The sequence below is a fragment of the Capsicum annuum genome, unplaced genomic scaffold (assembly GCF_002878395.1).
Source record: "Capsicum annuum cultivar UCD-10X-F1 unplaced genomic scaffold, UCD10Xv1.1 ctg3182, whole genome shotgun sequence".
In the NCBI taxonomy this organism is placed as follows: domain Eukaryota; kingdom Viridiplantae; phylum Streptophyta; class Magnoliopsida; order Solanales; family Solanaceae; genus Capsicum; species Capsicum annuum.
Window position 1 is genome coordinate 329,217 of NW_025838484.1, and position 10,288 is coordinate 339,504.

Below are 10,288 nucleotides of genomic sequence, written 5' to 3' on the forward strand. Positions count from 1 at the left end.
CGAACCTATGGAGTTATGATGTTTTTTGGCAACATAGACCGAGTGTCTCTCTTACTGATGCAAAATCCAACAAATCAACAAATGATTACTACTAAATTACTTAATTACAAACCTCCCTCTTTTACTAAAAATATCATTAATTGCCTTTACATACATATTGGTTGATGTTTCAAACTATTCCCAATGGGATTTATCCCAAACTTTGTTGGTTTCTATATTTGTTAACAACTACGTAATAATTCATCGTAAGGTGTAATTTGGGAGGCATAACCCTCCAACTTGGTAATTCCAATCTTGATTATTCCAATCTCACTCCCTTTCCTTCCAATTATAATTCATGCCTTGCCTTTTGTAGGTAGGTCGAGAACTATATGTTTTGTTAAACAAGAATCAAATTTCATCATCAAGTGTGTGCATCAGTATAATCATATGCAATAGTTCCCTTAGACGTGACGACATTGACTGATTTTGATGTTGAACCTATAACATGTTTTTTTAGGAGATCCAATTACATTATTACTTTGACTATGTTTTATCTCTTTCTGAATCCTTCTTCCTTTATTATTGAATCATGTAAGACATGCAGGGATCCCCCGTGGATACCTTAGTATCTCATGTGTACCTTGCTCAACATTGGTCTATCATATCATGTAACAAACTTGAGGTAACTCCAAAAGTTTGATTTATAAATGAACCATGGACCAATTTTCCACAATAATATTGTTCAATTGATCAAAATCTCTATAAGATATTCATATTTCAAAAACCAAACCAATGTCTGGTCATGACAAGTATCTCGAGCCCACCAAGTACTGGATACAACCCCCTTAGCCTATCCAATCAGAAAACAACAAATATATACAATAAAGGAGAGACAAACCCAATAGTCTAAGTGATATCAATATCGAAAAAAATTCATGATACCTAGTCCATTGTATAAACAAAGCCTCTCTACAAATCGAGTATCAATAAAGTGATGGGACATGTCCCCGACCATTGCCAAAACAACACCGAAATAAAGTCTAATCATAAGGACTAATACATGAAATAAAGTATTCCTAATGGATGGATGCTCACAACTTCTAGTGATCACTCGATCTAACCACAAACACCTAATCACATTTGTCTTTGGACTTTACATCGTGTAAGGGCACAACCTTGAAGACGCTTAATGGGTTGAACACTAGTATGTGACTCAAGGATAAGAGAACAAATAATTGCATGGATGATAATGCTAAACCAATTAAATACCATGTATACCATCAAACGCAAATACCTATATATATCATATGCTGGGAAAGGGAACAAGGGTTAGCATGAACATTTAAAACATTAACCTAGACTATGTAGCTCAAAGGTCATAAACATCAACCCACTATCTATACAGGTTCAACTCCCCCTATTGAAAGGGATCTAGTGCGTGTTAGCCACACAAACCAGATGTATCATGTAAGATGATGGAATGCTCCAACCCCACGTCAAGGTAAGATATAATATATATATATATATATATATATATATAGATCAGTAGTGTGAACCATGCACATAGGTCATCAAGACCAAACCTTATGTCAGAAAACATAAGTTTCCAGTATAAGTTATGAAAGATCCACACCTTCACGTCTTTGCAATCTAACCACAATTAATCCCAAATTAAAACAACTTCCAAATAACCCATTTGTTAATCAATGAACCAACCCTTAAGGCACACATATGGGTATCATCATACTCTTACACTTTAAAGATTATCTCTATGCCATAACAATAATATTTAACTTGGGGGAATGCCTTGACTCCCTTTTAGTTCATTAAATTGAGTATGAGGGAATGCCTTGACCCCCTTCTTGTTCATTGAATCAAAACATAGCCAGCAAGGACTTTAAAATTCATGTTCATTGTTTAACCTTTTTTAAGTAATGAAAATACATAGGTACAAATTCAAAACAAGAGACAAAATCATATTCATTAACAATTTCACAAATAGGTTGAGGGCACACAATTTCCAAAGCAATAAATCAAGTCAAAATTGTCAAATTGGGCACCAACCATGGCCACTCAGTTTGATACAATTCCCATGCATCCCACAAAGTTCAAAATCATAAGTAAGACATGAATGTTGCATATAAAACCATGCAAAAAATCGATCAAGTAACTAAACAATTCAAAAGCCCTCAACAATGTCAAGACCCATATCAAAATCAAGAATTTACAATCAATCAATGCAATTATGAAAATATAATTAAAGGGAAAGAGATACATTCCACAATTATCAAGAAACTTGAAGAAGACAACACCCTCGGGATCATATATGAACTCCTTCTTGAATCCTAGTCTTGACTAGAAAAGGGGGATTTGAGATAGAGGATTTTTAATAAAGAAGTAATTAATGTTATGTCACGAAAACAAATGAAATTAGGTTAATATAGTGTTCAAATGCCATTTATAAGTCAAAGGAATTCAATACCACTCCCTGCAATGAAAAAAAAACCAAAAATGGCCAAATTTAAAGAATCGGAGCGTTATGGAGGGTAATCTCCATGATAAACTTTGTGTTGCGCTGCTATTGCGGACCCTTACTACCTCTTTATGAAAATGCTCATTACTTTATGCTAGGGTATCAAATTATGGTGAAATTTAGTGCATTTGAAAGAGGACATGTTAATCTATAATTTAGTGGAACTTGTGCCCCAAAATTCCACATATTCCAAAAGTTAGACACATTCAAAGTTGACCGTTACAGAATCAAATTCCCAAATTTGGTTGATAATGAAAGTTCTTAACTCCACTTCACTCTAAGTGTGTACTACGAACATTCTTCCCTTCAAAGGAACTTTTTCACACTAGGATAATGATCAGGATAATTATATTTATATAGAAATAATAGGATTCAAGTTTAAACACGTAGAAAGTATGGTTCAAATTCTAGCCCAAAAATGCGGGGTGTTACATTATCTCCCCCTTCAAATCATTTATCCTCTAATGATGGATAGGAATTTTTTTAAGCGTCAGAGGTACGTAACAAATTATGTAACTTCACATAAATAATTTTCCCTCAACAAGACACGTTTAGGAAGAAAAAAGAAAAGGGCTTTAAGGCATCACCAAGTAAATTATGTAAGCATGAATCATAAAAAAAATACGGCTATGGTTGTACAAGGGGTAAAAGACCCAAAGGTAGGCACCCTAAGTGGGAAAATCAAAATAATTGAAATGTTACCTAGGTTCATGCCGCGGACCTTATTGCGGATGACAACCTCTGTATCACGGGTCTATCATGGTGGCTTACTGTCTCGGTGACCCAAAACTACCCCGATCCCCATCCAAAAAATTTAAAATTTCTGTAGGGTTACCTTTTTTACTTCCCCGAACTTGATTTGTATCAAAAAAAATTATTTCAAGCACGGGAAGGCCAAAAATAAAGTACTCAAAATTTAAGGGTGTTACATTATCCCCAACTTAGGATCATTCATCCTTTAATTATGAGCTAGGACATGTTTCGCACGAGAATAATAACACTGATCTAGACAAAAAGGATAAATCCAAAAAATAAGAAGAATGAACGGAATTCATTTCTCAAGATTCCTCATCCGTCACATGGAATAGAAATAGATGTGTAATCTTCATATTCTCTTCTGCCTCCCAAGTTGCTACTTCCACCTTATGGTTCCTCGAAAAGACCCTTACCAATGCTACATCTTTTGTCTACAACCTACGAATTTCCTATCTAAAATCTCTACTGGGACCTCTTTGTCAGACAGGGAATTCGAGAAACCAACATTCTAGATAGGCACCACTAAGGAAGGATCACCTACACATTTCCTCAATATAAATGCATGAAACACAAGTTGTATAGAACCAAAACTCGAAAGAGACTCTAACTGAAATGCAATATTTCCCACTCTCCTTAAAATCAAATAAGGACTAATGCAATCAGGGCTAAGTTTCCCCTTCTTCCCTAAATGCATCACTCCCTTCATAGGATATACCTTCAAGAACACCTAATTATCTATTTTGAACTCTAACTCTCTTCGTCTGACGTACGCATAGCACTTTTTGAGACTTTGGGATGTCTTCAGTCTATACTGAACTACTTTTAAATTTTCCATAGCTTGATGAACCCAATTGAGACCGAACAACATTGGTTCACGAACATCGCCCCAACCAACAGGGGATCTACACCTCCTACAATACAGTGCCTCAAATAGGGCCATGCTAATGCAAGTGTGATAGCTATTATTGTAAGCGAATTCAATAAGAGGAAAATGGTCAACCCAACTACCCCTATAGTAAACTACACAGGCCTGAAGTATATTCTCTAAAGTCTCAAAAGTTCTATCCGCTCGTCCATCCATCTGCGGGTGAAACAACCTACAAAAATAAGATGAGAACTATGTACCACTATCCAAAATGATAGAATCAAGATCGCCATGAAATTTCATAATTTCCTGAATAAAAAACCTTACATAATCCTCAGTCGAATAATTAGTCCTCAATGGCAAGAAGTGACAAGGCTTAATCATCCTATCCACAATGACCCAAAAAGAATAAAATTGGTATGAGACCATGGAATACCAGTAACAAAATCCTTATTTATCACTTCCCACTTTACAGGAAGCTCAAGCTCTTGAGATAACCCTTCAGGCCTCAAATGTTACCCTTTTAGTTGCTGACACAAAAATTATTTAGCTATCAAATAATCTACATCCCCCTTCATGTTATTCTACCAAAAGATCTCCGTAAGATCATGATACATCTAAGTCAGACCAGAATGAATCAAATAATGTGGCCCATGAAATTTAGTCAAAATTTTACCTTGCAGCCCATCCACATCAGGAAGACACAACCTATTTTACTACCTTAGGATACCATCACCACCAATCACAAAATCCAAAAACTTCTTAGTAGCCATATCATCCTAGATTTTCTTCAATAGAGGATCCAATACCTGTTTCTTCTTTACCTTCGTACCAAGAGATGACTTTGACACCTCTTGAACGAACACATCACCATCCTCAAAATTTAGGAGATGAATTCCAAAATTCGGCAAATGGTGAATGCCCTTTACTAAATCCCACTTCTTCTTATATAATAAATAAGCTCCCCATTGAAAACCTGCTAAGAGCTTCAGCAACCACATTATTTACCTGGGTTATAGTGAAGACTCATGTCCTAGTGCTTGAGTAACTCAATCTATCTCTTTCACCTGAGATTCAACTCCTTATAGGTGAAAGCATACAGCAAGATATTATGATCCAAATAGATGTCAACATGGACCCATATATATAGTGTGTCCAAATTATTAACACAAACACTACCGCCAATAACTCTAATTCATAAGTCGAATAATTCTTCTCATGAACTTAAAATTGTCTAGAAGCATACACTACTACCTTGCCATTCTACATCAGTACATAACCAAGACCCATACAAGATGCATGACAATATACCATAAAACCATCACTACCCTCGAGATGGTCAACACTGGAGAAAAAGTTAATTTTTCTTTAATCTTCTTAACACTTCCTTCACAAGCATCGGACCACACAAACATCACCTTTTTTGTGTCAACCTAGTTAATGGTTCTACAATAGATGAAAAACTCTTCACAAACATGCTATAGTAACCAACTAAACCCAAGAAACTCGAAATATAGATTGGAGACGCTGGTCTAGGCCACTTCTAAACCACCATAACCTTCTGAGCGTCCACCATGATCCTTTCACTAGAAAAATATGCTCCAAAAATGTAACAACATTCAATAAGAATTCACACATTGAAAATTTATCATAAAATTATGGATCCTTTATGGTCTATATCATAAAACGGAGATGATCGGTGTGATCCACCTTACTTTTTGAATACACAAAAATATCATTTATAAACAAAATCATAAATAAGTCCAGAAGTTGATGAAACACCCAATTCATGATATGCATAAATGCCGCTGGTGCATTGGTCAAATAAAAAGACATAACTAAAAGCAGGCTTGGGGACATCCTTATCCCTAATATTTACCTTTTGATAGCCCGAACAGAGAACAATCTTAGAAAATTACTTAGCTCCCTGTAGCTGGTCAAACAAGTTATTAATCCAAGAAAAAAGGTACTTATTCTTCATATTTACCTTGTTCAACGACGATATATAATGCACATTCAAAGAGAACCTCTTTTTATAGATGAAAAAAATAGGAGCACCCTACCACAAAGGCATACTAGGGCAGAGTAAAGCCTTGTTAAGAAGATCCTTCGATTGTTCCTTAATCTCCTTAAACTCAGCCAAAGCCATACTATAAGGAGTAATAGATATAGGGTGAGTGTCCAGAATGAGAATAGTCAAATAATAAATTTTCTTATCTAGAGGACCACCAAGAAGATCCTCAGGGAAAACCGCGGGAAACTAACTAACCTCTACAACAAACTATTACGAAGGACCATCCAAGTTAGAATATTTAACGCTGAAAAAATGATAAAGACACCCTTTCAAAATCAATTTTCGAGCCTTAAGATATGATTTCAACCTCCCCTTAGGCACCAAGTAACTCCCTTCCCACTCAGTAACTGGCAGATTAGGGAATTTAAGAATGACCTTATTGGTTTGAAACTCTAAAGAGGCCTAGTATGAATGTAACTAATCCATCCCTTGAATGACATAAAAATTGAATAAATCTAATTTAGATAAATCCACCAATGTCTCTTTACCACCAATAGATACCACACAACCCTTATAAACCCTTTTTTAAATCACAAAGTCACCAACTAGGTTAGAAACATAAAAGGGGTCTGAAATTTACTCAGGGTCAAAACTAAAATACACAATTATAAATGGGGTCGAATAAGAAAGAGTGGCCCCCAGATCAAGCAATCAATACACATCATGAGAAAAAAGTTTCAGTATCCCTGGGACTCTTGAAAGGTAGTGAGAGAGCAGAGAGATGGTTCTGACTAGTGCTGAATTTAGAAATGGCACCTTTTGGTGCAGGACATGATAAAGTGGCAACATGAACCTTATTTTTCCCCATAGCAACATTTCCTAAAGGTAAGTTTTATCGAATATCACCAGGCTAGCCTTATCTAAAATACTTATTCCTCTCTTCATCATAAAAGTCTTAGTGCGACTACCCGTAAAATTAGCAAGAAGGATATGTTAGAGCTTATTAAACCCTACTAGCCTGAGATTGGGAACCCTATTCCTTTGATCCATAACCACTCCAAAATGATTATTCCCGGACATCTTTGGATAAGGAGCACTAGCCATCAAATATGTACCAGAGTTGCCCAACTTCTTTTTAGAATAATTACTACCATCCCTTTCATTCATCTATTGACGTCCACCCTGATCAAGAAACTAAAAATTCTTACTCTACTGGTCTTCCATGTCCATTATCTTCTTTATCTCCTCTTCAACCTGCTACCTATAAACTATAAGTCTAGAGATGTCCATATCTATGTTTAATAAGGTACACTTTCTCTCAAAAATAAAATTATGACATACCTAGAAGCAAATTTTCTAATAATAGCTTTCAAACTAGACACTAGCTTAGGTAGAACCATGACAACCTGTAGAATTTAAAGGCATACTCTATCACTACCATCCTGCCTTTCTTCAAGTTCACAAACTCCTCCACTTTTGCCTCCCTCAACTTCTGAAAAAAGAATTAGTCAAGAAAAGCACTATATAAATCATACCAATAAGTAGCCACAACACCATCTTCCCTAAGATTCTTCCATATCTCAAACTATTTATAAACTACATCTTTCAACAGATAAGCAACGAAATTCACACCCTCTGCCTCAGTAGCATGCATAGCTTGAAATATCTTGCCCATATCAACTACAAAGCTCTAAATATCCTTAATTATCTTAGTACCAATAAATATTGGAGGACTCAACCACATAATTAGCCAACTCTAGTGGCCTCAAATGAACTCCCAACAATAATAGCCGAACTTGTATGACTTGACTGAGATGTCATCAAATGAGTCAATGGATAATTGGACTTGAGAAACTCTACATTTATAATATCTCCTTGAGGTGGCTAAGTCTGAGTACCACTGTTGGAGAATGATCAGTTGGAAAAAGTGGAACCCCATGAAAGGTATCCAAAGCAGCGACCCTAGACCAAGTTTGTACCCCTAGAGTAGGACACACTACTTCCACATTATCCACTAGTGGGATATATGAGTCTCCACAAACATTTGATCATTTGGAAGACATAATCAGAATGGCGAATAAACAAATATTAGAGGTAATACAAGACATCAGACTTTATAACCCTAAACTAGATAAAAAGAAATGGAAACACTCCTAAATTTCTCATAGCCTCTCCCTTATAAGTGTGGTAAGATACACACCAATAAAAGAGACTATAATTGACACAACTTTGTGGATACCACATGATGCCGATACTTAATCTCTGATACCAACTTTTATAAAACCTAAAATAGGGCCATGCAATGATGGGTATCTCAAGTTAACCAAGGACTGCAAACTACCTTTCATCTTCTCCAATCGAAACACAAGAAACAAATATAAAAATAGGAAAGAAAAACCCAACAGTCTAAGTAATATTAATATCCAAAAACATACATAATACCTATGTCCAAAGTATCAACATAACCTCTATCAAAAATTGAGTATCATTAAAGTTTTGTGACATAAACCCAACCATACCCAAAAAAATACAAAATTAAAGTCAGAGACATAAGGGCTAATACATAAAATGAAGTCTTTAAAATAGGTAGAATCTAACCTCATTAGTTTAACTCTTGAAATAACTAAGAACACTTGATCACTGTGAATAAGAGATAGACTTATCTTTTAACCCTGCATCATGTTGGGATACAACATCTAAAGATGGTTAGTGGGCGAAACACTAAAATGTCCCTTAGGGATAAAGAAACAAATAATTCCATGGATGATCATTCAAAACCTGTCAAATCCTATGCATACCTTCAATGCAAATAGATATATATATCATATACCGAGAAAGGTACAAGGATTAGCATAAAAATTTAAAAATGTTAACCTGGAATATGTACCTCAATGATCATAAATATCTATACATGGCTATATAGGTTTATCTTCCCTTGCTGAAAGGGCTTCGGTGTATGTTAGCCACAAGAAATAGAGGTATCAAGGAAAACCAGGGAATTTGATAACCCTACGCCAGTCCAAGATACAATATATATATATAGTGAACCATGATCACATGTAATCAAGACCAAAACTCATGTCATCAAACACAATTTTCCAATACAAGTCATCTAAGACCTACACCCTCATAATTTTTCTACACAACCCCCATTAAGCGCAAATTAAAGCCAGATTCACCTAGCCCATTTATTAATTAATGAACCAATAATTACGGCACACTCATAGTTATCATCGTACCCTTACACTTGTGATTTACTATAGGAATATAGCACTTCTGATGTTTAAACTATGAGAGTATGCATGTTCTTAAGGCTGGATTATGAGATTTGATATATGTTTAGGATTGTTTTGCAGGAAATTAGGTTTTAGGATGCTAACTTAAAGAAGAACTATGAAAAATAGAATTTTTGGCAACCTACTTGGGGATTTTCAAGCATTTGTGGGGCTTTCTGGATGTAGTTTTGGGGTTAAAAGAGTTACAACTGACAAAAAAAACTTAAGAATTGTCTAGAAAATATGTAGAAGTCATCCTAATGACTTTGTTCATGACTCATAAGGTCTAGCTACAAGTCGTTGCCTAAGTTATAGTCAGAAACCCATTTTCTGCCTTTACTTCCTAACTTACCACTTTCTCCTAACAACCTGTAAGGAGTCCTTAGAAGTCATAGCTTGGATAGCTTTAATACAGCTTTGGTATTTTTTCCATAAATCTTCACCTAATATTAAATTAAGGCAAAATTTGTATCTCTGGAAATCTAATTCAATTGTACATCTATTGGTGGGTCTTAAGATAAAAAATTATAAGTATAGAAAAAGGATGCTTAGTTGAAGATAACAATAGTTATACTCTCCACAAGAATTTAATTGATAAGGGATGTTTTCACTTGCCTATAATATAAGAGGTATATGTGATCTAAATATGCATGTAAAGTCACCAAAAATATCTACAAAGTTTGATGTATTTTTAGTTTACGAGTCATCACATCACCCTATGACTCCTAGCTTTCTTCATGAAGATGGTAGTAGTAAAAGCTAAGATGAAGAAGCTACGTGGAGGATGAATACAACTGGTAAGGAGTGACTAAGTGTCATTGTGAGGAATTGTAAGGACAACATAAGATTGGATACCATCAAAT